The 25,909-nt window shown below is 53.1% G+C and overlaps 2 long non-coding RNA genes across 4 annotated transcripts; one reads left to right on the top strand and one right to left on the bottom strand.

Moving 5' to 3' along the window:
- Positions 1-3,682: 3,682 nt before the first annotated feature.
- LOC146397120 (uncharacterized) lies at positions 3,683-13,011 on the bottom strand. Of its 2 annotated transcripts, XR_014827682.1 has the most exons (3): positions 12,873-13,011; positions 7,107-7,189; positions 5,173-5,309 (listed from the first exon to the last, which is right to left on the bottom strand). It is a non-coding gene; the product is annotated as an uncharacterized LOC146397120 (long non-coding RNA). The 2 variants fall into 2 exon arrangements; XR_014827683.1 differs by lacking the exon at positions 12,873-13,011 and having other exon boundaries at positions 3,683-5,309; positions 7,107-7,252.
- LOC106508296 (uncharacterized) lies at positions 12,567-25,074 on the top strand. Of its 2 annotated transcripts, none has more exons than XR_014827681.1 (3): positions 12,567-12,798; positions 19,688-19,770; positions 21,624-23,533. It is a non-coding gene; the product is annotated as an uncharacterized LOC106508296 (long non-coding RNA). The 2 variants fall into 2 exon arrangements; XR_001305052.3 differs by lacking the exon at positions 21,624-23,533 and adding an exon at positions 24,935-25,074 and having other exon boundaries at positions 12,660-12,798.
- Positions 25,075-25,909: the final 835 nt, after the last annotated feature.

The following is a 25,909-nucleotide window of genomic DNA, read 5'->3' on the forward strand; positions in this document are numbered from 1 at the left end:
AGGTGCATTCGAACGATTCCAGGGAGCTTTGCGACACAGGCACTGTTTACAATGTACAGGGAGAGGGAGCAGGGTCTCTTGATGCCAACAAGGGAGGAAGGAAGGACTTGCCACCCCAGCCTGTACAGATGGACACTGACCTTAAGAGAGTAACCCAAAGTCACACAGTTAATTAACACAACACAACTGCAACTCAGACCAGGTCACCTGACTTATGTCTCCTGTCCACCACGGAGTCCACAAACAGAGTGGAAGACTAAGGTCCAGGATCCCTGGCCTTTTCTGAGAGGGTCCCCCAGGTCCCAAGGGTTCAACCCAGGACTCAAGGAAGGCTAACGGAGCCGCCCAGGACACCCAGAATGGATTCCTCTGACCCTCACTGGCCGCTGCCCTGCCTCCACTCACTCTGTAGTATTTTTCGATGAGCTGGAGAATATATGCCAGTTGCACAACGCAATCCCGTATCCTGTTGTCTATACTATGATATACACCCTTTGTGATAAGAAGGGATGTTTCACAACATTACAATTCTGCTGCCTGGAGATATGGAACAGAACAACTAATCCTGCACCAGGTCAGGGCTGATCCAGGCCAGGCAAGCTAGAGCAGTAAAGAGTAACAGCCTTCGACAGTGGCATGTTCCCACCCTAGATGTTTATTTGCCACTCTGCTCCACCTGTAAGGAATCATCTGTGTTTCTCTGCAGCCAGAGCAATTTCTCAAGGTTTACTTTCTTTGTTCTATTAAAACAATAGGAGTTTGTTTTATTGTTTTCCAAATATAAAGTAGCATTCAAGTATTGAATATGCTGGTCTGAAAAACACCTGTCACAGCTTCCTTACTTCCAGATGTTGACATGCACACAGATGCATGTCATTGATTGACTTGCCACGAACGAGCGGATATCCTCAGACTGCAAGGCGGCACCCCATATCTGTGTGGAAGACCAGAGCTAAAGCCAGCCTTGCTGAGGAGCCCATCCTGTTTGCAATGAACTTCCTGGTCAGAACCAAGGCCCAGGATGCCGCAGAGGCACCACTCTGGACTCTGGTCAATATGGAGATTAATGTACCCGTGGTTGGAGGAGCCAAGAGAAATGAGGAGGCCAGCTCAGTTCACAAAATCCAGACTCCACCACACCTGCAAAAGTACAGCCCAGCTCGTGGGATGGAGTCCAAGCATCAAAGCAGGTGGACAGGTCGCCCAGATGCCCATCCCTCAGGGCTGCCCACGGGCTGCCTAGGTGCGGTTCGGGTGCTCAGCCTGTCCCTCAGAGAGCCCTGAGCCCCCTTGGCTCCTTGACACAGAGGCTCCATCTCATGGGGGTGAGTCTCATGTCACCAACCCCTGGGCCTCAGTCCAGGAGAGATGCGATATCCCAATCAGCCTGAGGCCCCTCCCCCAGGCCCAGGGTCATCCTTCCAGGCAACGTCCCAGCAGCCAGTAACCGCCAGTATCCACTGTGATCTAGCCCCTTGGTGAGACCGAGTAAGAAACTTGTCCCTAGTGCTCCCCACCTGTTCCCTTTCCCCAGCGTGCTGTCCGAGGCACGCCAGGCCCTCTGAAGCCATCTGAAGGGAGTTCCTATTGTGGCTCAGCAGGTTAAGAACAAGTATCCATGAGGACGCAGGTTTGATCTCTGGCCTCTCTCAGTGGGTTAAGGATCCGGCGTTGCCATGAGCTGTAGGTCACAGATATGGCTCAGATCCGGCATTGCTGTGGCTGAGGTGTAGGCCAGCAGCTGCAGCTCCAATTGGACCCCTAGCCTGAGAATGTCCATATGCAGAGGGTGTGGCCCCAAAAAGACAAAAAAAAGAAGAAGAAGCTGTCCAAAGTAGCACTGGTACATGGACTCCTCGGGTGTCAACCCTGGACTGAGGGGACAGCGAGGAGGAGAGAAGGGGGTCACGTTAGACACTCAGGGACATCAAAACAACGCATGAGATGGGCAGACACCATGGCCCTGTGAGCTGCCGGAGACTTGGGAGAATGTATTTGGTTTCAAGTAACAGAACCCTACTCAATTACCTTAAGCCAAAAACACAAATAAATAAACAAAAAGAAAACAACTGGCTGGTGTAACAGGGCAGCTTGGATCTCAGGTATGGCTGAATCCAGGGTCTGAAATGCTGGCGAGCCTTGGGCCTCCCTTCTATCCCTTGGTCCATCGTTCTTCTCTGTTCCTTGACCCACCTACTTCCACAGGCTCTGTTTATGTGGCCAAACAAGGCAGCCGGCAGCCTCTCAGTCTCATCCTCCAGCTTCTATGCCAGGTGGCAACATACTTCCCCCATCGGTGCCAGCTAGAACGTTCCAGGAGAAGCCTTGGAGGTGGCATAGAGGGAAGAAGATAGCCTTGGACCAGGACTGTGCCATGTGATGGCTCTGTGGCCAAGTGGATGCTCTGAACTTTGCCCCTCCCGCTTACCCACCAGGCCAGCTTCAACCCTTTCTGCTCAGAGGCCTCTGTGCCCTCCCCCCATGGTCCCTCTCTGTGTCCTTCTCTCTGTGTCTTCTTGGTGCCCCCCCTCGCTTCCCCCCTGACCCGCCCCCTGCCTATCCCCCAATCCCATCAAACTGCTGCCTGTTTCCTCCTGGATTAACTCAGAACTAACATGAACTATAACAATGGCCCAGAAAGATGATCCTTGAAGAAAGCGTGGCCACGCGCAGTGGCAGAAGCTGCAATTGGTAAAGGTGGAGATGGATTTTAAAAAAAACAAAAAAAAACAAAACTGGAGTTCCCGTCGTGGCGCAGTGGTTAACGAATCCGACTAGGAACCATGAGGTTGCGGGTTCGGTCCCTGCCCTTGCTCAGTGGGTTGAGGATCCGGCGTTGCCCTGAGCTGTGGTGTAGGTTGCAGACGCGGCTCGGATCCCGAGTTGCTGTGGCTCTGGCGTAGGCCAGTGGCTGCAGCTCCGATTCGACCCCTAGCCTGGGAACCTCCACATGCCGCGGGAGTGGCCCAAGAAATAGCAACAACAGCAACAACAACAAAAGACAAAAAGACAAAAAAAAAAAAAAAAAAAAAAAAACAGATTTAGGAAGCAAATCTCCTCTGTGAAATTCTAAATGCAAAAGAATTGATCTCTAGGAAAATAATTTCAGCAAAATGGAAATGGAAATATCGGAAATGGTTTAACTGAGCTGTATAGAAAATTGATAAAGGGATTCAATTGGCTTAATGGAGTTCCCTGTGGAATTCTGGTCCTTTCGAGATGAAAACTCACCCCGGTTGGGTAGTTCTGATTAAAATGCTTGCATTCTGAGTGTCTTCGGGGTCCAAAGGTCCACAGGAGCAGAAGAGCTGGGTCAAAATGTCCCAGGCCCTCGACCAAGAGGTTGGTTTGATCAGCAGCCCTAGAAGAAGGAGGGGCAGGGAAAAGCAGTGTCCCTGAAGGCAGGGTGTCAGGGGCGGGCATAGTCTGGATAAACACTGCAGAGGAGGGAGGGCAGGGTACCGGGCAGACGCCACGCACGGGTCTTCCCTACAAGCCCCTGCTGAGGCCAGAATGTGGGCTGCTTCCCGCAGGCCCCCCAGATCCCTGCGCTGGGTCCCCTCAGCCCAGCACCTCCTGCCACCACGCGGAGGCCCAAAGCCCCCACAGAAGTCCCTCCAGCCTCCCTTCAGGGCCTTTGTCCATCCCGGTCCAGATAGGAAAGCACAAGGGCTCGGCAAGATCTGGTTTGTTCTGGGTGGTGTTTATTGTGTCTTTCTGATGGCAGCCCAAGGATGAACTCTGGGAAAACACAGGCGAGCAGAGAGAAAAACACCAGCTCCGATCCCACAGCTAAAGATGTCCACTGCTGACACGTGGGAACGTGGTGCTGGCGGGAGCTCTGGTCGTGGGGGCGGGGGGGGGGGGTCAGAGCAGAGCTCCTGGGGGTCAGAGGGGTGGGGACTCTTTTCCAGGCGCCCTGTACTATGTCGCCCTTGGCGCCACCAGGAGCAGGGACTTCGGAGGCAGGTGCGGTTGCTCCCTGTTCCTCCCCCAGCTCGACCCTCGGAGCCTCATTCTGCTCACGGGTGAAATGAGAGCAACCATCCTATTAGGCCCATTTTATGGATGAAGGACATGAGGCCAGAGAGGTGGCAGAACTTGACCAAGATCTCAGGGCTGCAAAGTTAATCCAACGGAGCCTCACACTTCAGTTTCCAGACTCTGGAGCTTTAACCACCTGGTCACAAACCAGGGGGAGGGAACCAGTCAAAGGGTGAAAAATGAGACGGCTCCTGGTGACACTGCTCACTGCCTACCACAGGGCCATATGCTGCAACGGGACACCCAGCACCCACATCGGAGAAGATGGGACCCTGACCCTGCGCTCCTGACCGGACCCACCAGCTCCCAACCCCCTCAGACACTTGCCTTCCCAAATCAGGAAGCCCCGCTCCACAGTCTAGGAAGCAAAACAAAAACAGTTGCTATTTTTGAGAGGGTATTTTTGTAGAACAATCTCTGGTTTCCTGCAGGAATTTCAGCCCCAGGCCCCCGGCAATGCGGTTTCTGGAGGAGTTAGCGCACATCCTACTGGCAACCCCAAGCTGTTTACTTCCTCCCCTTTGTTTCTGAAAAGGCACATCCTTGTCCAGCCACTTCCCAAACCCCAGACTGTCTACGTGAGCCCATTTTCATCAGCGCCTCTGAGAAGCACCTGCCAGAAGGTCTAGGGACTCAAGGACACAAAGACGCCAGTGTCTGCCTCCTGGAAGTCAGAGTCCATTCTGTGAGGGAGGGGGAGACCCAAAGACTGACACTGTGTCCCTTGTATTTGATGGTGACCTGTGCGCCCGATGCCACGCTGCGAGGTCTGAGCAGTCCGCCCAGCCCCAGCGGTCCTCAGGCTGCTCACAGTCCAGGTGGGGTCCCAGGTGGCCCAGCAAAGGGAGGACGAACAGACGCCTCCTGAGCAGAGCCTCATAGGGATCCAGGCATGCACATGGATCCTGAAGGGACAAGGTCAAGTTTGTCAGGTATGAATGTCCAGGGGACAGCAGGAGCACGGACAGAAAACATGAAAGAGCTGGGCAGCTGGAGAGCTCTGGGCAGTTCAGCTCGTCTGGAGGGCAGCAGCCCAGGAGTGTCTGCTGGAGTCACCCGGGACACCTTTTGAAGATGTTCAAGGGAATTGCCTTGTGGCCCAGATAAACGAATCTGACTAGTATCCCCAAGGATGCAGGTTCGATCCCTGGCCTCGTTCAGTGGGTCAGGGATCCGGTGTTGCCGTGAGCTGTGCTGTAGACCAGCAGCTGTAGCTCTGATTCAACCCCTAGCATGGGAAATTCTATATGCCATGGGTTCCACCCCTAAAAAGAAAAAAAAAAAAAAAAAAAGAATGAAAGAAAATAAAAGAAATTGTTCAAGGCTGGCCTCCCATCCAGCCCTGAACTCTGCATTGCAAGGACCTCAGGCCCATCTTTTTAGCCAAGAGCGGCAATGCTGAGTATATTCAGGGCCACAGGCAGCCAGGATTCACCCACTTTCATAGCTTCATAATAATAACAGCTAAACATGTTGAAGGGTTAATTGATGCAATGCACTCTTCCAAGCTAATAAGTAGCAGAGTCCAGGTTCAAGCCCAAGGAGTCTGTCATCCGAGTCTGTACTCATAACCCAGGGTGAGCTTGTAAGGGTGTTCAGGTTGTGCACTGCACATGGTGCCTTATCTGAGGGGACATCATTCACCCTGCAGACATCACACACAGGTGGGTGTGGCGTTCTGGGATCCTGGCCAATCTGTGGGGTTGGGGAGGGGGAGAACCCCTTCTAAATTAACCCACCCTTGTATGCATGCTTCTGTACCTAGGGGAGCACACACACTCACTCACTGGCCCAGGTATGGGCACAAAACTGCCCATCACCTTCTGGATGTTCCCAAGTTATCTCCCCTGCCCCCTTATTGCCACCTGAGGTCTGACCTGCACTAAACTGGACTCAATTGCTTAGGTACCCAGGGGCTGTATGATTGGGCAAGAGGATGGGGTGTGTGTGTGTGTGTGTGTGTGTGTGTAGCTACTGCCTGCCAAACTTGCAGTACATCATACCCTCCACAGCCCTGCAGGGATTCCTTGGTCAGCCGGGGTGCCTGAGCTGGGACCTGGTTCATGTGGGCACCAGGATGCCAAACTGATGTCTGGAGGGAGCCAGGTTTCCATGGACCCAGGAACTGGACACAGTCTGGCTCGTGCTGACCGAGCCAGAGGAGCAAGGAGTCTGTCTCCATGAGCAGCCTGGGTCAGAGAGGGGACCAGGCAACCCCAGAGCCAGGCTGGGAGAGCGACCTGAGGGACAGCAGAGTGATGCTGAGGGAGGGAAGGCAGGACAGACACAGGGTGGGGTGGGGAGGAAGGGAAGCTGCTGTGCCTCCTACAGAGGGCCAGCGGGGGAGGGGTGGGGGGGGCGGGGGCTGAGAGAGAAGGGAGGGAGGGTAGAAGGAATCTGAGAGGCGGCCATCTGGTCAACCACGGAGCCCTGCTCAGCTCTTCAGAGCACCTTCCAGGAATCTGAATTCATTCTAGCGCTTAAAAGTCGGAAGGCCTCACGCACACAGAGGCAGATGTACATGTGTGCATACCGGGGTTTTTTCTATGACAATGCTGGGCACACTACCGGTTCAGAGCTGGCGGATTTGTCTTGTTTGCATGGGCCCCACTCTGGAGTTGTTGGTCCTGTCCACTCTGTTTTCTGGTCAGCAGCCTGGACCTGCAGTCAGGTTTGTAGCCCTGGCCCCCGTGGCCAGGTGGGGTGTCGTCCTATGCTTTAAATGATCCTCCCCAAAGACCCAAGCAGCACCATGTGTCACCAGGTAACGTTCCGTGGAACCAATGCCTGGGCTTCTTGATCCAACATCCTGATGAAGGGGTCCTTTGCCCTGGCCTTGGGGATGACACCATGTCTCTGTGGGCTGCAGGTGTCCCTGGAGAAGATGTCAACCCCTGGAGGACCCTGGCAACTGGAGACGGACCAGCTGGGGCCCCTGAGTCTTGGTTCTGGGGAGGGAGTCAGGGCAGGGCCACAGTGGGCACCTTTCCTAAAACCAGCAAGTCATGGACTGGAGGCCTCACCAAACACCCTCCCTCCTCCCTTCGCCACCCAGATCTTACCTTCTTCCTCCACCGTGACCCCGAGAGTTGCACGTCCTCAGGGCTGGGGATCCCAAGCCAGTCAAGCTACGAGCGTCTCTAATCTGAAAAATGAGTGAAACTAAAACACTCACCCAGCAGCATTCACCCTGCATTCTTGCTTCTCCTCTTCCTTGAGAGTCATCAAAATTTTGTCATTTGTGAAATGGAGATACTAACATCCGCCCAACTGGTTCCCCACTGCGTGGTAAAAAGTCAAGTCAGAATGTTTGGAAAATCGTTTGTTTCCACCCCCCAGAAGCTCAGCAGCATTGTCCCCAGGATGCACCAGGAGCGCCCACTGTTTGCAAGGCCCTTTGAATGTCCTTTGTTCCTGCCACAAGCCAGCAAAGAAGAGAGGGTTACACCCATTTTACAGAGGAGGAAACTGAGTCTTAAGGAGAAGGACCCTTTGCCCATAGACTGAAATCTCCTGGGCAGCAGAGCCCAGGCTGGAACACTGACCCTTCGCCTCTGTGCCTCAGGCAGGGCAGGACTTTGGGGCAGAGGGAAGCCAAGACCATGGAGGGGTTTATCTGGAGCAGCAGGTCCTGTGCCTGAGAAAACCCAGGCATCGTGAAAGCTCTGGATCTGCTGGCCATCTGACCGCAGCAGGCTGGCCTCTGTCACCAGTCTCCCTGTGGTGGTGGCTCCTCCTTCCTCTCCTCATTTCCCAGGAGGGAGGTGACCTGCGGGAGGCCCGCTCCTCGGGCCAGGGCCCCCCTTGTCCGTCCCATCCCAGCCATGGGTGAGGACCAAACCCAGCAGGAAGGACGTGGGGAGACTAAAGGTGCTGCAGCAGCCAGCACCGTCCCCAAGGTAACGCTAGCGAAGGCATTAGTGCGTTTGTTCCTCCATCGTAGGAGGTGAGAACAACCTCATCCCCACTTCACAGCTGGGGGGCCTGAAGCCAAGCGATCGGGCTTCTTGCCTAGAGTCACACGGGGCGAGGCCTAGCCAGGGTTCCAGCCCAGGCCGCGTGAGGCCAGGGCACGCTCCCAACACCTGGCCCTCCTCCCCAGGTGGAGATGCCGGAGGCCAGGGAAGGCACCGAGCCAGCGTGGTATTGACGGGGCAAAGCCAGACCAGGGCTCCCTTCTTAAAGACACCCAGACTTTGGCAGAACTTTCTTCCCACCTTTCCTGCTTCAGGGACATTTGTCCCTGGGCCTGGGGAATTCTGCAGTTGGCAGAAGTGATAATGCATTTCTTCAAATTTCCATTGCTTGGTGCCAGCCAATAACACTCTTGCAAAGTATAAGGAATAATTCCAGAGCTTGGCTCAATCTATTGGCTAGAATGTTCCAGAAGGTAGGCGAGGGACGAGGGCAGGTGAGGGGCAGACAGATACAAACAGCACTGTCGACAGAGCCACACTTATTCAGCCTGGGTCGGCCAAGGCGCCCACGGCCTGTGAGGGGGGAGCGCTCCCCAGGCTCCGTGTGCCTCTGAGCGCTGAGGCTTGGAGCTGGGATGTGCAAGACACGCCCACGGAGCAGTGACGACAGACGCGGGACCTGCCAGGAGGTGGACGGGGCTGTTGTCAAAGCTTCTGACAGGGGTTTGCAAGCTCACCCTCCCTCTTTCATGGTGGAGAAGTCCTGACTCTGTTCGCACAGCTGTCACCTCCTCATTGGCCACGGTTTCCAACCCGTTCCTTCAAATTCTCCACCAACATGCATGCACGCGCATGTGTGCACACACACACCACACACACACTCACACACTCATACTCCAGGCTTCTGGAGCCCTGTCTGTATCCATCCAGTGAAATGAGTACTTTTAATGGAAAAACCTTTTTCCCAGGGGGTGGGACCTGGCTCTTGGTCCAGCGTTGGGGTTTAAGCCTAAGAGCGAGATTCTGCCTGAGCTCAGCAAGGAACCTGTGCTCCCAGGCTCATCAATGAAGGTGAATGGTGTGGAATACCAACCAGGGGAGGGGGTGGAAGGTGCTGGGAACCAGTCCCAGCTCCCGATCTTTCCACGCTGCAGTGGGCACCTCGGTCCCCACGTGGCTGTAATGATGTGCTTACTGCACCACATCACATGGCCGGGATCAGGCTCCGGAATTAAAGGAGAAGCTGGATGCACGCGGACGGATGACTGGGATCCCCAGAGCCCCAGAGGGCCTCCCAGCCTGCCAAAGAGCCTCCCTGTGGGCCAGACCTCTTCCCAGGGATGCGCATAAGGAAGAGATGCAGGATGGAATTTCTAGAAGGATGAGCTTCCTTCCCAAGGTCACTGACTGAGTCAGATGCAGCCAGAAGCAGAGGCTCCCAAAAGTTCACAGCCCACCCTCTACCCTTTCCTGGGCATGGGCTCATTTCATGCAGGCTGAAGCCATTTCATCTGTCCTCAGGTACAGCCCCAACAGCTTCACCTAGAGAGAAATGCGCAAACTTTGCAGACACAGCTCAGAAAATAGGTCAAACCCAACTTGTGCATCCACGGCGCTGTCTTTTCCGGCATGTCTCTCAAAAATTAAATTAGCAATGTATGCAAATGAATTGCGAGAATTCATTACGTTAATTTATCTGATTTTGGAGGCAAACCTGAAGCAAACAGCACCTTCGTTTCCCAACACTTAGGGCCTCACAGACTATTGATTTCTGAGTTTTATTAGCCTTGCACAAAGGCCCTTGTACAGCCCAAAGGCATGCGATTGCCACTTTCCTCATGAATACAAATGTCCCTGCTCCCAGGTGCTGGACATAGTTCTCCAAGGTCATTTCCAGGGGTGACCCACATGCCAGACCACCCAAAGCTAAGGGCGGGGGATGCTGTGGGATGGGCTGGCAGGAATATGGGCCATTCCTCCCGGCAAGATCAATGGCTGCAAAAGGCAAGCAGTCCTTGAAAGGGCGTCCACGGTCCTGGGCCGCAGGACTGAGGTCATCCCCGACTGCGCTTCTCCACGGCCAAGGTAGCCGGCGCAGAGCTGTGCTCGCACGGGGATCCCTGTTGAGCTGCAATGGCTTCTCCGTCCCCTGACTCTCCACGGGCCAATGTGACATCTTCAGCATGACGCATTTCAGCGTTAAGAACCCCAGTTTACCCCATGCTACTCTGGAGCCAGCTGTGTCAGCAGAGCCTGTGGAGTTGACTAGGGATGAGTTTCTTCCAGCTCGTGAAAGGTGATTGTCCCCATAGCCAGCCCCTCAAAGCAGCCCGATAGACCTGGATTCTGTTTGATATGGGGGACCATGGGAGGCCTCTCTGTCCCCAAGTGCCTCTTTGCAGCCTTTGAAGCAAGAATCTCTTGCACCCACAGTCACACAAGCTTTCAAGGGCAGCACAGGGTAGAGTATAGAGCCCTTGGGGCGCGTGGAACTGCATCGGAATCCAGACTTATGGACCCAGGATCTCTCAAAGCCTGATTCCTCCACCGGCGACCACAGAGAGGCGCCCCCTGGCGGGGCTGACATGAGGACACACCGTCACGCACGTGGCCATGGTGGAAGTGCCGTGGGAGTGGCTGTTGAATTCTCGGGGCCAGCAAGCACGTTTGTGAAGCCAAGGAGCAAGGGTGTCCCTGGCCATTTAAAGCTGTTCTCCACAGACTGGTGGTTGCCCAGGGGGAGGGGGAGGGACTGGGAGGGACTGGGAGCTTGGGGTTGGTAGAGGCAAACTATGCCATTTAGAGTGGATGAGCAATGAGGTCCTGACGTATAACACAGAGACCTATATCCAATCACTTGTGGTGGAACATGACTGAAGATAAATGAGAAAAAGAATGCCCATATATCTATGACTGGGTCACTTTGCTGTACAGTGGACATTGACAGAACATTGTAAATCAACTATAATAAAAATTTTAAAAAAAATCAGAGAGCAGGATTTCCCGTCGTGGCGCAGCAGATATGAATCCGACTAGGAACCATGAGGTTGCGGGTTTGATCCCTGGCCTTGCTCAGTGGGTCAAGGATCCGGCATTGCCATGAGCTGTGGTGTAGGTTGCAGACGCTGCTCAGATCCTGCGTTGCTGTGGCTCTGGTGTGGGCCAGCGGCTACATCTCCGAATCGACTCCTAGCCTGGGAACCTCCATACGCCATGGGTGCGGCCATAAAAAGACAAAAAAAAAAAAAATCAGAAATCAAACTATACGCCTAAAACTGAAAAGCAAGAAGTAGCAATACACTGGGAGTTCCTCTTGTGGTTCCCATCATGGCTCAGTGGTAACAAAACCAACTAGTATCCACTGGGACAAGGGTTCAATTCCTGTCCTCACTCAGTGGGTTAAGGATTCAGTGTTGCTGTGAGCTGTGGTGTAAGTTGCAGATGTGACTTGGATCTGGCGTTGCTGTGGTTGTGTATAGGCCAGCAGCGGCAGCTCCGATTCCACCCCTAGCCTGGGAAGCTCCATATGCTGTGGGTGTGGCCCTAAAAAGGGTTCTAAAAGAAAGAGGAGAAGGAGGGGGAGAGAGAGAGAGAAGAAGAAGAAATGCACATCCATTTTTTTCAAGAAAAAGCAACTCTCCAGACAGCACTCATCCTCGCACCTGCTCATTCTGTCCCGGCTGGTATCTGGTGCTGAAGTGGATTCTTGTTCAGTGATTATTTCACTCCTCCCAAGCCTCCCTTTGGACTCGTGCACTTTCCTATCCCATTCGTGTTGGGCTTGGCTGTGTGGCTTGCTTTGGCCCATGGGATTTGGGTGGAAGGGACATGGCCCGTTTCCACTCCCCCCCCTCGAGGAACACACACCCGGCCCCGTCTCTTCATCCTGGACCCCAGAACAAACCCAAGTCACTGCTTGATACTGGCATCCAGCCGAGCCCCACGGTTGCCCCTTGATCTGGGGAAGCAGGACTTGCTGTAGTATAAGTTGCAGGCTACTGAGCTGGGGGAGGGGGCTAGCTTTGCAGCATTTTGAGGCAAAGACTAACTCAGTAGGTATTTGAGCACCCTGAGTTGTGTCCTCTGCCCCGGTTGCCGGCCACGTTTGGCCTCTAACATGACATCTCCCAAGCACGTCCCCATCTTTGGGCTCCACCTGCTGCCCCAAACTGTCCCGCCCAACTCCTCCCCCAGAACCCAGACCCAATACACTGGTGCCCCTGCTCCTCCAGCTCCGCCCTCACACCTTCTGGTCTCCTTCCTGCTCCGCCTCCACAGCAGGTCGGCAGAGACAAGGCGACAGAGACCCTCAGCCTCGCTCACTCCTTTGTGAATGCTGGGAGTGGTAGGGCCAGGATTTGAACCCAGGGCCATCTGGCCCCAGAATCTGAGCTCTTTTAGCTCTGCAGTGCAGTGGCTAAAGTTCCAACTCATCCGGACAGTTCTTCCTAAAACACAGAGCCCTCGTGCTGGGAGGGGATTAGGCAAGCTTCCTAGTGCAATGAGCAGTAGGTGAACCATACAGAATGGCCATTTTTATGGGTCAAAACAGTTCAATATTGGCAATTTTACAGAGTTCCCAGAATCACGGCTGATTGAGCAACCACACTCAGTTCTGACTCAACTGGCCAACCTTTAGTTCATACTTCCCTCTGTGCTTCAGGAAGATTCGAGAGGGACTCAGATGCCCTGCCAGATTCTAAAACAGCCCCCGAGTCAGGGGTTTTCCCGGGACTCTGAGCGTGACCTCAGGACGGCAGGAAAACAGCATTGCCCTGGGTTGCAGTCGGTTCAGTTACGAGCCCGAGGAAGGAGCACCAGCCCCCGGCTCAGCCGTGTGAGTAAACAAACCTACACATAAAATAATAACACCAAACCCGACGTGGTCAGGAGCTCCCCTTTCTCTTCTACCTGTTTTATGTGTCTCAGAATCCAGGCCAGCGATGAGGTCCATTGAAAATACAGCCCATCTGTCTCAGATTTTGAAAACTACTCCTTTTTCTTCCTGACATATCAGGAGAGGGAGGCGCCGGTCACCACGCCTGCTCTCTGACCGGTTTCTAAAGACCGGCGCCACCCAAATCCTTTCCCACTGGCCCCCACCTTCAGGCCTGTGGGTTTCCACCCTGGCCAGGGTCCCTGAAGATGAACACGCTCCAGTGCCAGCCCAGCCCCTTGCCCCCCAGATGCCTTGATTAGGGAAGGAAGAGACAGAGGATGCAAAGAAGCATTGAATGACCATCTGTGAAAAGCCGGGTATTAACCCCACCCAAGCCCTGGAGGAACAGGGGTGCTGCCGACCTGGGCCCATCAGACTTCCATTCCACCCCCGTCTACGTGAAGACACCCCAGTTAGCCATAACCTGAGGGTTCATCGGCAAAGGCACCCCACCTCCTTTAGTGGAAGAAAAGGCTTCCCTTCCCACTGGATCTGGCCTCTGCTAAACCGGATCCCCTCCCCCACTGGCCGCCGGCCTGGAAGTAGGTGGGGGTGGCACAGTGGAGCTGCCAAGAGCAGCCTGTTCCTAATGGGGCCTGGTTCAAAAAGTCATGCAGCCATGGCTTGCCCTCTGGTCCAGCTACCTACATGCTTTTCCTGCCTTCCTTCCCACGCTGGGAGCAGAGCATCCAAAATCAAGCTGCCAGAAATAGATCCACTTGGACCAGGAGTAGCAAGAACTGCTCCAGGCCTTCTGGAACCTCCATGCAGCCCTGCTCACCGTGGGGAACTAAAAACAGCTAATTATGGGCAGCTGGGACTAGAGGCAGAGAATGGGTCTAGAGAGGTGGCTGCCATAGAAGCTTCTCCCTCTTCTTCCTTCCGCATCCCATCTGACCCTCGGGACTTCTTGGGACTTTGCACCTCCTTTACAGGCTGGCTCGAGATCTCCAGCTTCTGGTCAGTTCTGCAGAACTGGACATCAGGGTCCAGCAGTCCTGTGCCTGAACTATTGGGCTTCCCCGCAGACTGCATCCTGGGGAATGCTGACATCACCAAGCGCTTTGCAGCGACTTGCCCTGGGCACACAGTCAGAAGGAGACTGAGCCAGGCGGAGATGAGGCTGGGGAGGTGGAGGCTCCCCAGCCAAGGAAGACCAGCCACACTGGAAAGTCAAGCTTTGGATAGAGACAACTATGTGGCTTGAAAAGGCTGCCCTGTTACAGGTGGAGGCCAGTGGGGGCTGAGGGCAGGTGTGGCAGGTCCTTGTGCCTGTCCCCACTCTTGCCAGCCTTGGTGTCATTCAGAGGCATAGACCCCACCACCACCACGCTCCCGTTCTGCTTCCCGTAAGCCCTCAAACTTCCTGGCCTGCAGTGGACACAGGGGGCAGAGGTCAGCTCTCAGGCTGTTCACGTGGATTGGCACCCCAGAGCCGAGCACTGATGCCAGGGGTTCCCAGAGTTGTGAAGCAGCCCTGAGGATGCGGCGAGTATGTGGGGGCAGGAAGACCGGGAGTGGATAGGACTTGGGGTACAGGGGCCCCGTAAATCACACAGGAGAAACAGCCTGGGGAGGGTTCACCCCTTCCCTGGATCTGGAAGCTCCCATGAGCCTGAGACCCGAGAAATCACACAGCGCCCCACGCTCAGAGGGCCTCAGGCTCACAAGGACCACGCACGTGACTTGACGCTCTCTGTCGCTGTCTTGAAATTCTTAACCATTTTAATGGCAGACAGGACACCGGCCCACACCTGCAAGCAGAGGGCCACGCCCGGTATGTGTGTCCACCGCGATTCCCTGCATCTCACTGTCCTGCAGTGTGGTCCACGCCCCGTGCACCTGGGCCACACTCAGGACGGCTCCACCCCTGGCTTAATAGTCTGCTGTCACCATTTTAAGACTCTTAAACCATTTTATCTTCGAACTCGGATTTTGCAAATGAAATCCAACAGGGGATTGAAACACACCCACGAGCAGAAGAGGTACACGTGTGGCATGTGTGTCTCTGGCTCCCTGGACTCCACCAGCTCAGGGTACCAGGGAACACACCACGTGTCGGCATCAGGAGACTCAGAGCGTGTGACAAATGCGAGAGATTGAGGTCACGGACAACTCAAGAGGCCACGCTTGCCATTCAGACCAGAACTTGCTGTGAACACACACACGACATTCTGAGAAATGAGGGCCAAGGACTCTGCCTCATCCTTCCTAAGTCACATTGCACCCCCGTGTTAGGCACCCGATTATTCTGGAAGGTCGTCGCTGTGCTCACCACTATGCCACCAATACTCAACCAGTTATTCTGAAGACGATGGCACAGGAGGACGAGGAGAGACGGGACAACCACAGTCTCTTTTCGTCTGGTCCCTCCTAACTCGGCAGCAGGACTAAGGCAGCGAGCATGGGGAGAATTCGATCTTATCAAAAAGCAAAACAAAAATAGTTGAGCATTGCCACTTTTCTGGTAAGAAGGAAATACATGTGCTTGCCAGCGCTGTGAAATATGACTTGTGTCACTTCAGTGATTCTGCGCATGGATTAAATGCTCTTATATTTCCATTTAAAACTGGCATTAGACAATATAAAGGTGAATGGTAAAATGCGTGCTAAGGATTTACCTTTTTAATTTTTCTTTATTTAGAGCATCATGAAATCGCAAAAGACAAAAAAAAATGTCGAGAGCCACTGTAAAAGAAAGGCTTTATATTTTAGTTCCTTTAAATGGCACGTTTCCCTGCCTTTGGTTCAGAGGCCCTGCATGTGCACTTTGCGCTGAGCCTTGCGAATTATATAGCCTTTCCTGCCTGGCCAACGCCCTCCCATTCATCCTTCAAGGCTCTGCTTAGGCACCCCCTCCTCCAGGAAGCCCTCCCTAACCCCTCAAAGAGGGGACAGTGGCCCCCCCCCCGGGTGCTTCCACCATGAACAGCCTGCGTCCCACCCCTGTGCTGTGATTACCTGTTCCCCTGATCAGCTCCGCCACTGTCTGGGAGCTCCAGAATTATAACCCTATTGCCAGGTCTGTAATCCTATACAGCGCTCTGCCTGTCCTCAGAGCCAGCCCAGGGCCTGGCATATAACAGATGCTCCTCCCCTGTTTGCTGAATCAATCAATCAGTCAATGAAAAGAAAGTGCCATGTGCCAGAACTGTTCTCAGTACTTCTCATATATTGACTGGTTAAAGGAGTGGATGGTGGCACCAAGTTGGCCAAGAGTCCTACCTCTCAGGCCGGGCCCTGCCCTGACCCGAGAGCTTTCCCTGTGTGACTGCAGGAGGTTGAACAAGCTTGGTCTCTTGGTCACCGCCCCCTCCTTTGCCCCCCGCCCCCGGTCCTTTCCCCCTCATGTGTGGACATAGATGCTGACCAATTGGCAAGTTCCTCGAGGATAAGAACCCCAGTTCCTCTGTATCCGAGCCCGAAGGGTAGCCCAGAGTTTGCACGGTCAGTCCCCGTGACTATCAGTGAATTTATGAAAAGAGCAGCTAAGAGAGGACAATCTGACTGAGGCGACTTAGACCCTGACAAGTCCATTCCGTGCCAAGCCACAGGCTACCCATCTCTGCAGAAGGCACCCACTTAAAAAGAATTCTTGGTCTTCTTTAAAACACACTTCCGGGAAATGTCATTATTCTTTCTCACGGGATTAAAAACTAGGGCAACAGAGACTGGGCATTTGGCAAGGTTACGCTCGGGGGCTGAGGAGAGACAGACCGCCGACCTTCAGGCACCGCTCGGCCACTGCACAGCAGAGCAGGCTCCCTTCCAGAGCCAGAGCGCCCTTCCCCAGGTACATCTTTGGCAAACTGGGATGTCCATCTTTGGGGTGTTCCCTTTCCGTGGGTGGGGAGTACAGACTGGCTGCCTGCTCACTCAGCCTATTTCTTCCTCCCAGGCACAAAGACAGACCACATCTCCCAGCTTCCTTGTGGTGGGATGAGAGTTTAGGACTGGATTCCAACGCCAATAAAACGTCAGAAAAAATTATGCTTGCCACTTACAGGGTCTGCCATAAAGTCATGGACATGGTTGTCCATGCTTCTCTCCCCTTCCATGGCAGCCCTAGCAATCATGAGGGAAAAAAAGGAATGTCACAGGATGGAAAGAGCCAAGATCCCTGGAGGAGCACTGCCCACCCCTTGTCAAACTGTAACATGAGTGGGAAATAACATTTTATTGTATTGAGCCATGAGATTTGGGGTACGTTTGTTATAGCACCTAATATAAATTATCCTGACTAAAATACAACTCTATGCAAGTATATATGTTAGTAGGAACGCCTTCAAATACAAGTAACTAAAAAACCAGCCAAAGTGGCATAAAGAAATCTAAAGTTGTTTTCCTGCCTAACAAGCAGTGTGGGAATAGACAATATAAGGATGGATCAGCTGCTCAAACACACAGACCCTATCTATCTTTTTGCTTGGCCATGCTTGGTCGTTGGCTTTTGTCTTCAGGCTCACCAACTCATAGTCACAAGATGGCTGCTGTACCGCTGACATTTTACTTGCATCCCAAGCAGGAAGAAAAGAAGAGGAAAAGGGCTGAAGAGACATGCCAGCCAAATCTGTCCCATCTATCCAACTTTTACTTACATTTTATTCGCCATAACTCTATCACATGCCCTCCTCTGACCAATGAATGATTGGTCCATGGGAATGATATTATTAAGCCTGTTTTAGTCCAGTGGTGATTCATTTCCTGGGACCGGGGTGGGGGTTCACACTCCCTTTGATCCGTGAGCCTACATGACTGCCTAAACAAACTGCAGCTCTGTCGATGGACGGAAGACTGGAGTGAAACAGAGGGTGGTCAGTAGAGGACGGAAGACTGGAGTGAAACAGATGGGTGGTCAGTAGAGGCCCCCAGTGGTTGGCATCCTCCCATCCTTCCTTCCATTCACCACATCCCTTTCTCCAGAAAAGATTGCCCTTAAGAGAGACCAAAGGCTTTGCTGTACAGCAGAAATTGACATAGTACTGTAAATCAACGTTACTTTAATTTAAAATTTTTTAATTAAAGAAATATTTTAAATGAGAAACCAAAGAGACACCTGCCTGGAAATTTCGACCTTTAAATCCCTGATAACAGGCTATTAGCCAACCAGATAGCAGCATAATTCACACTGAAGGATAGAGTTTTCCTAGGACCTGACACTCTAGGGTAGGGTCTTTCTTTTTTGGGAAATCACTAATTACCTTAAACTGGCCATCAGATATGAGCAGAGCTATTTAAAAATGAGATTGCTCAACATATACGAAGGTGCAAAGAAGTGGGCTTGATCATAACCTGCCTGCAGGCGGGGGAACTGCTGCCATACTTTCAGAAAGCAGTCTAGCTGTAAGTATCGTGAGCCTTAAATATATTCAGACTCTTTGATCTAATCATTCTACTTCTGGGAATATCTCCTAAGGAAATAATTTGAATATGGAAAAAAGCTTTTTGCACCAAGACATTCCTGGCAGGATTACTTATAATAGTGAAATCCTAGAAACAGCTAGATAGCCTGCCAATGGAGAAGAGCCTTTGGAATAGACACATTAATTCTATAATGAATATGTTCTATGCAGTGGAAGTGCAAAAGATGAATAGATAGATAGGTAGGTATAATAGGAAGATGGATGGATGGATGATAAGGAAAGAGAGGGACAGAGAGAAAGGGAGGGAGATCCAACTCAATGAACAGATACATTAATTTAAAATGATGACTACAAAGCTCCCTTTGTGGCTCAGTGGTAATGAACCTGACTAGCATCCATGAGGATGCAGGTTCAATCCCTGGCCTCCCTCAGTGGGTTAAGGATCCAGCATTGCGGTGAGCTGTAGTTAGGTCACAGACACGGCTTGGATCTGGCTTGCTGTGACTGTGGTGTAGGCTGGCAGCCACAGCTCCAATTCAACGCTTAGCCTGGGAACTTCCATATGCCATGAGTGCGGCCCTAAAAAAAAAAAAAAGGGATGATGACTGCAAAGGGTTTATAATGGGAAATGTGTTTGGATAAAAGACTTGAGTTAAAATGATGGGTACGATGTGATTACTAGTATATGGAAAAGTCTGAAATGAAATTCTCCAGAATGGAACCGTGCATAGTAAAAGCACAGATGATTTTTGTTCCTTCTTTCTACCTTAGGTATTTTTAAATTTTTTTCTTTTATAAGCATGTACTGTTTTCTAATAAAAATTATTTGAGAAAAATATGAGGTTGCTAGGTGAGGGTGGAAATTGGATGAGGTTAAGGGACAGTTTGTTCAGCTGGGGCAGCATTTGGCGAAGTCCCCGTCCCGCTCTGGGCCCCCTTTCTGGTGACTGCAATACTTGTTCAGCCAACTTTAGGGTCCTTCTCTCCTGGCCCCTCCCCCACGGAGCTGGTTTCTCTCTTTCCAGCCCTGGCAGCACCCCCCAAGCCCCAACCCCAACCCCACGCCCGGGCTCTCCAGTCTTCAACTGGACAAATTATGACTTTCTGCAGGTACTTTCCATCCCGTTCATCTTGACTCAACTTGGCTGTGCCCCAAGCTCCAAACCCACCCTAGGGTGGTCCGCCTGCAAACAGACCCACCCTTCCCTGTTGACTTTTGCTCATCTGTTCTCAAAAGGGGTGGCCTTTGGCCGAACTTGCCCCAAAATATTAGGACAACTTTTGAAGTCCCCTGGATACTGACTAGGGGGATAAAAATCTTGCTTTTATTTTCTTAGATTGGTAAGAGTCCTCCATCATTTTATTGCCGGCTCTTACCCAGTTTTAATGCTTTATAGCAGTTATTTATCTGTTTCTGTTACCAGGATCTGGGCTGTCTCCAACATTTTGATACAAGAGACGATGCTGCTAAGACTATTCTCCCACATCCCGAGGAGAAGAATTGCTGGTATGTAAGGTTTGAAAAGGCTCGACTTGACTAGACAGCGCCAAACTCTTTTCCAAAATAGCAAAATAATTTACCGGGGGGGGGGGGGGCGGAGTCCCAAAAGATTATACAAATTGTCTATATTAGCCTCTCAATTTTTCGGTTAATCTAAAACCGTTCTTTAAAAAAGTCTTTTTTAAAAAATTACACAGCATAATACCCTTTTTAAAGTTAAAAATATTTGAGGGGTTACTTTAGATGTGATAAAGTGAAAAGCAAGGAAATGATAGACCTCAGGTTTATGGAGTCAGTTCCCTTGGGTGGGGGAGGAGGGTTCCCGGAGGGGGGGTCCGGGGGGAGGTTCCGGGGGGGCGTCTAGGGGGAGGGGGCTCCAGGGGGAGGGGGGTTCCAGGGGAAGAGCAGCGTGGCAGACAGTCCTCAGTGTCCAGCTTCCCCGTTGGATGGTGATGAACTGGGGTGTATTAGATTAAAATAAAGCAAAGGAGGAAGCGAGGGAGGCAAGAGGAAGAGGGTCTTGGGGAGAGTTCTGGAAGGGTGTCATAAACGAGGATTATGTGTGATCCAATTCCGCACACCTGGGGCCCGTTAAACAGCAGGCGGGGAGGAATCTGACAGGCATTCGCGCTGGCTTGAGAGGGAGAACAGCTTTGTCAGGTGGGCAGTGTGGCATGTGCGAGGCCACCAGAGACCCAAAGGCCAGCCCCCCTGGCCAGGCCCACAGTGTCACCCATGGGCAGGGTCTGCCCCCTGAGCCCCGGCCAGGCAGCAGTTCTGCACTCAGCTGCCTGTTGGAGGGTCCGTCACCAGCCTTGCCTGCAGTGAGTTCTCTCCAAGCTCAGTGTTCTCATCTGCATAGTGGGGCGAAACAAGAACGATGGGGCATGTGAAGTGCTGACTCAGAGCAAGGATCCATCATCTCCCCCTCCTCATTCTGAGTGTGCATGAGTGTGCATGTGTCTGTGCACTTAGACTCCCAGGTCCTTGCCCTGGTACCTGTCTGGGACCCCACTCCTCCAGGCCAGGCCGAGATGCAGCCCGCCCCAGCCCAGGCTTGAGCAGGGAGCCCTGGCCCCGAACCCCCAGTGGGCTCTGAGGCGCGCACACCTTCCCTCTCCCCGTCACCACCCACCACCCCTCAGGACACACCCAGACCCTCCCTCATTCCTCTGGACTCCAGGGCCCCTGAGGAAATTTTGCTCTGATGTCATCAGCATTTCTCAAGCCACTTCCCCTCCCTGGCCTTCAGGGGCCCCCATCACCTCTGCCCTGGACACCCTCTCTGCCTGCTACCAGCCTCCAGCCCACCCTCGACTGAGTCATGAGTCTGACCCCATGACGCCCCTGCTCCAATCCTACAGGGGTCCCCCTTGTCGTTTGCAATGCAGCCCGAGTGACTCAGCTGCCATTCAAGGCCTTGACCTGCCTCCGGCTCCAGCCCCATCTGGCCTCACTCTGCCACATGCACCCAAAATCCAGTTCCAGCTTCTCCCCAGCACACCCCACTTCCTCATGGCGTGGTGGTCTGGCAGATGCAGTTCCCCTACGGGGATACCCTTCTTCCCCCAAAGAGCACATAGTTCCCCTTTAAGACTCGGGGGTGGAGTGGGGGGGGTAGTCCCCAGGTCCCTTTAGTTCAGTGCCATCCCCCCTTCACGTGCCCAGGAGGCTGCTCCATAGCAAGGATCTCTCCGCTAGACCATGAGCACCCTGTGGGCAGCACGCCCCCAAACCCCATCGCGTCCCAGTGCCGCCCTTGGAAGGCATTCGTCACATAAATGCACTACTTGTTCCTTTAAAGGGTAAGGACGTTTGACTCCCACCGCAATGATATTTTTCCTTTCCTGATTCAAAAGCTCACCCTGCCTGGGCGGAGGAAGGACAAGTGGAAAACATCTGTCTGGTGGGTCAACACTTGTGGGGATGAAGGATGGAAAGAAATCTGGCGTCTCCTGTTTACCATGGATGCTGAACTTGGAAAGAAAAAGTGCAGCCACAGCAGGATGCCTGAGTGGAGACAGCTGCCCCACTGGGGCCATCCCAGGGCTGACCCAGCAGATGGGGACTCGGGGGGACAGAGGCCTGCCGGCCCCTGGCCTTCTCTGGTCATGATGGGGAAGGACTGGTCCAGGCTGGCTGTTTGCTTAGACATGCTTTCTCTAAAGCCATGTCTTCACATTCCATCTTTCCAAGAGGGATGGAAAAAGGACTGTCTCGAAGCCTCTGCCTGGGGCAGTGTTCCTGTTGGTGGACCACTGTGTGCTTAAAAGAATAATAGGACATTTACATGGGGAAGGAGCCTGTCCTAAGATTACCTTGCGAGGAGAAAGACAGTGAAGACGATGTGGAGCCAAGAGGTCTGAGCCTGGACCTCCCATTATGGTGGGTGCCCATGAGCCCTCGGCCTGGGCAACACTGGCATCTTACGAATGGGGTTAGGCCAGTGCCTGTGAAATGATGAGCAGATGGAGCCAGGACTCCCCAGGATTGTGTCCTTCAAGGGCGGGCCTACATGGCCCCCAAAGGCCAGCCAACCTGTCCCTAAGTACCCCGATCCATGTCCCAACTGCCAGCCATCTTGGCCCCCAGGGCTCTCCGGCGAGCAGCTTCCTTCCCTCTCTGACCGTCTAGCGGCCTCTGGGGGCCTCCCCGCCTCACAGCTCTGTAGAGGGCAGGGCTAAGAAGGACTTAACACGAGCACTTGCAGGTCAACCCTGTCATTCTAGAGGTAGGAAAATGGTCCTTACCAGAGAGAGGCAGGACAGGCAGATCCAGAGAAGCAACATAATGATGGAAGCAAAGTTTGGGGGTGATGCAGGCCAGCCCCGCTCTTTGCCCAGAAGGTGTGGGGTATCCTTGCCCGCTCCAGGGCTCCCACCAGCTGCTGCAATGGCTTGAGGTTGAGAATTCCCGTGGCTCCCACCCCATCTGCCCACCTGCCCTCCTTCAAGTGGGTGATTCCTGAAACCAACCACATGGCAGCTTAAGTGCCTTTCCCGCCCTTCCCTCTTGGAGGACAGACTGTGAGGTCCCTGGTGTGGCTGGGACCTGCCCTGCCACCCTCCACGCCCCAACTTGCACCTACCCAGCAGCCCTTCCTGCTACCATGCCTGTGTAAGATCACTCCAGCCCCATCCTCGTGACTCCCAGACCCATCCCCTGCCTCGTGCCATTCTCCCAGCTGTGATTACGTGTCCCCTCCCATCCCATGGCACTCACACAGGCCCCTACATCGCAGCCTTCCCCCCCAGGGTGGTCCTGGACAGACGATCAGCCAATAATCACCAGACAACAGTCTCCAGCAGGAGGAGCTGACCCATCCCTGCCTGGATCCCTGGAGCCTGCATAGCTCCAGGCACGTAGTAGGTCCTTTGAAAGTTGCTGAATTAATGGCCATGCAAGATCAGATGTCCCTACTTGCCACCAGCCAGAATTCTTCCCACAAACCCTCGGACTCAATATGTGGTCCAGCGGTCCCCAGGGGGAGCTGTTTAAGAACTTCAGCCTCACGCCAGATCTGCTGAGTCAGAACCGAATTTCAAGAAAATCCAGATGGGGAGTTCCCATTGTGGCTCAGTGGATTAAGGACCCAACCTTGTTTCAGTAAGGCTGAAGTTTCAATCCCTGGCCTTACTCACTGGGTTAAGGATCTGGTATTGCTGTGGCTGTGGTGTAGGTCACAGGTGCAGCTCTGAGTCCGACCCTGGCCCTTGAACTTCCATAGGCCACAGGTATAGCCAGAAAGAGAAGGAAAAAAAAAAAAAAATCCAAATGATTGCTACTCCCAGTCAGGATGGAGAAGCTCTGCTGGAGGCAGCAGGGCCTCCTTGCAGGGCGGGAGGTGAGCCTGGGACATTTCGTCAACGGCCCAGACAGGGGAAGTGGGCCCAGGGTCACCCAGCAGAATGCTAGGCACTGGAGCCACAATCCTGGTTCAGGCCCCAAGTTCACTGGACATCTGGGGGAAATGACCCCCAGAGGAAGAATGGGAGGCTGCCCCCACCCCCCAGCTACTTGCCTCTTCTTCCTGGCTAGGACCTGTGCTATGGGCTCAGGGAGCTGGGAGCCCGTGTTGGGTGGGCCAGGGGTGGGGGGAGAGGGGGGCTCCACCTGCCTTCCGGGGGGAAGACTTGCTCAGGGCCAGAGGATGGAAGGGTACTGGGGGGATGGGGTGCTGGGGGGGCTTCTGCAGGAAGCACAGGCTGAGCACAGGCCATGAACAGAGTAGAGCCCTTTCTCTCCTCCATTGAGCCGGGGGACGTGCACCTGCAGCCCCTCAGCTGCAGGGCTCTGACCTCAGGTTTCCAGGCCAAGCCGGATGCCCTCAGGCTCAGTGTGGTGGCTTCCTGTGTTTGTCCAATCAGGACATGGGCCCCTCACCGGGCAGCCTCACGGGGGCTGCATTGGAAAAAACAGCCCCGTGTTTCCCCCTGATTCACACCCTCACTGTACTTCTGACTCTGGATGTGTGGGTTTTCCTGGATGATGTCCCATGATTCAATTCCATTCCAACACTAACCAGGGTTAGTCCATCCCCCAACACAGCCCCCACTTCAGAGGCCAGTTGCAGGTCCCAGGGGGTCACCCTTCTTAGGCCTCCTAACTAACAAGCTATAAATCAGGGTTCCCACTGATTTAATATAAATCGGGCTTGACCACTTGCTAGGACAGCTCGCAGAACTCAGGGGAAGACATACTTATATTTACCAGTTTATTATATGATAAAGGGTATGATAAAGGATACAGATGGACATCCAAATGGAAGAGATGGAAAAGGTAAGATATGGGGCAAGGGGCGAGGAGCTTCCCTGCCTACTGGGTGCACCACTCCCCCTCGCCTCCACCTGTTCAACAACGCAGAAGCTCTCCAATCCTCTCGGTCCCCACTGGGAATTTGATGGAAGCTTCAGCAAGTAGACATGACTGATCATTAATCCAAACTCCATCTCCCCTCCCTTCCCTGGAGAAGGGGCATGGGGAGGGCTGAAAATCTCCAGCTTCTAACCATGGCTTGGTCTTTCTGGTGACCAGCTCCCATCCTAAAGCTGTGTACCGAGAGTCACTTCATTAGAACAAAAGACACTCCTTTCATCCAGGAAGTTCCAAGGGTTCTAGGAGCTGAGTGCCAGGAATCAGAGGCTGGGACCAATATACATGTTTTCTACAGTTTCACAGGTACATCACTCTCCCCTGACAGAAATCCAGCCCCTGTTGACCTCAGAGATGCCTGAATCCAGCCCTCTATGTACCAGAAGAGGCACTGAATGGGGACGGCCCTCAAGTCCTCCAACCTTCCCAAAGGACTTCAAGGAGCTTGCTGGTCCAGGACCAAGAGCAGCCCCAGGCTGGAGGACTGGCTCCACCACCTAACACCCTGGTGCCTCTGTTCCCTCATCTGTAAAGTGGGACTGAGGACAGCCCTGTCCTCATAGAGATTTATGGGAAAATTAAGTGAGACTTTCTTTTAATGCTTTGAACGGTGCCTGGTGGAGCATGCACTTCAAAATGCCACACTTCTCTGCTCCCACTCTCATCCTCATCAGCAGTTCTCTGGTTCCTAAACTGGCGTCCTCTCATCCCCCTGGACCCTGCAGCGGGAGCCAGGTCCCTGTGCTACCCTGTGGAATCGCGGTCTCTAAAGCAGCCCCCAGACACATCCTCTCCCCCTGGAAATCACGCCCTGAAGGGTGGGCTGATCTTAGGGACTCACTTCCATGACTGGGACTCAGCAGAAGGGAGGAGACATCACTTCAAGATTAGGTTATAGAAAGACTGAGGCTTCCACCTCACTCTCTCCCATCGCTTTCTCTAGGAGATGCTGCTGCCATGTCACCAGGTCACCGGACAGCATTGTAGGGAGGCCCCTGTGAATGACCACTCCACACCCCCCATCAAGTCTTAAAATAACTGCAGCCCCAGCCAACAGGCTGATGGATCCTATTGACGATTCCAGACCCTCAGAAACTGGAATATAATAAATGTGTGTGAGCAGATTTCCAAGATTTAGCACCACAAAAGGAAGTATCTCATTAATATTTTTATGTGGATTATATGTTGACATAATTTTTGAGTATGTGGAGTTAAATAAAATATATTATTAAAGATTAAAAAATAAAATAAATGTGTGAATAGACATGAGCTT

The sequence above is a fragment of the Sus scrofa genome, chromosome 14 (assembly GCF_054392235.1).
Source record: "Sus scrofa isolate SSC_HxYL_T2T_F1_AM1 chromosome 14, Sscrofa_HxYL_maternal_Yorkshire_Landrace_v2.0, whole genome shotgun sequence".
Classification (NCBI taxonomy): Eukaryota; Metazoa; Chordata; class Mammalia; order Artiodactyla; family Suidae; genus Sus; species Sus scrofa.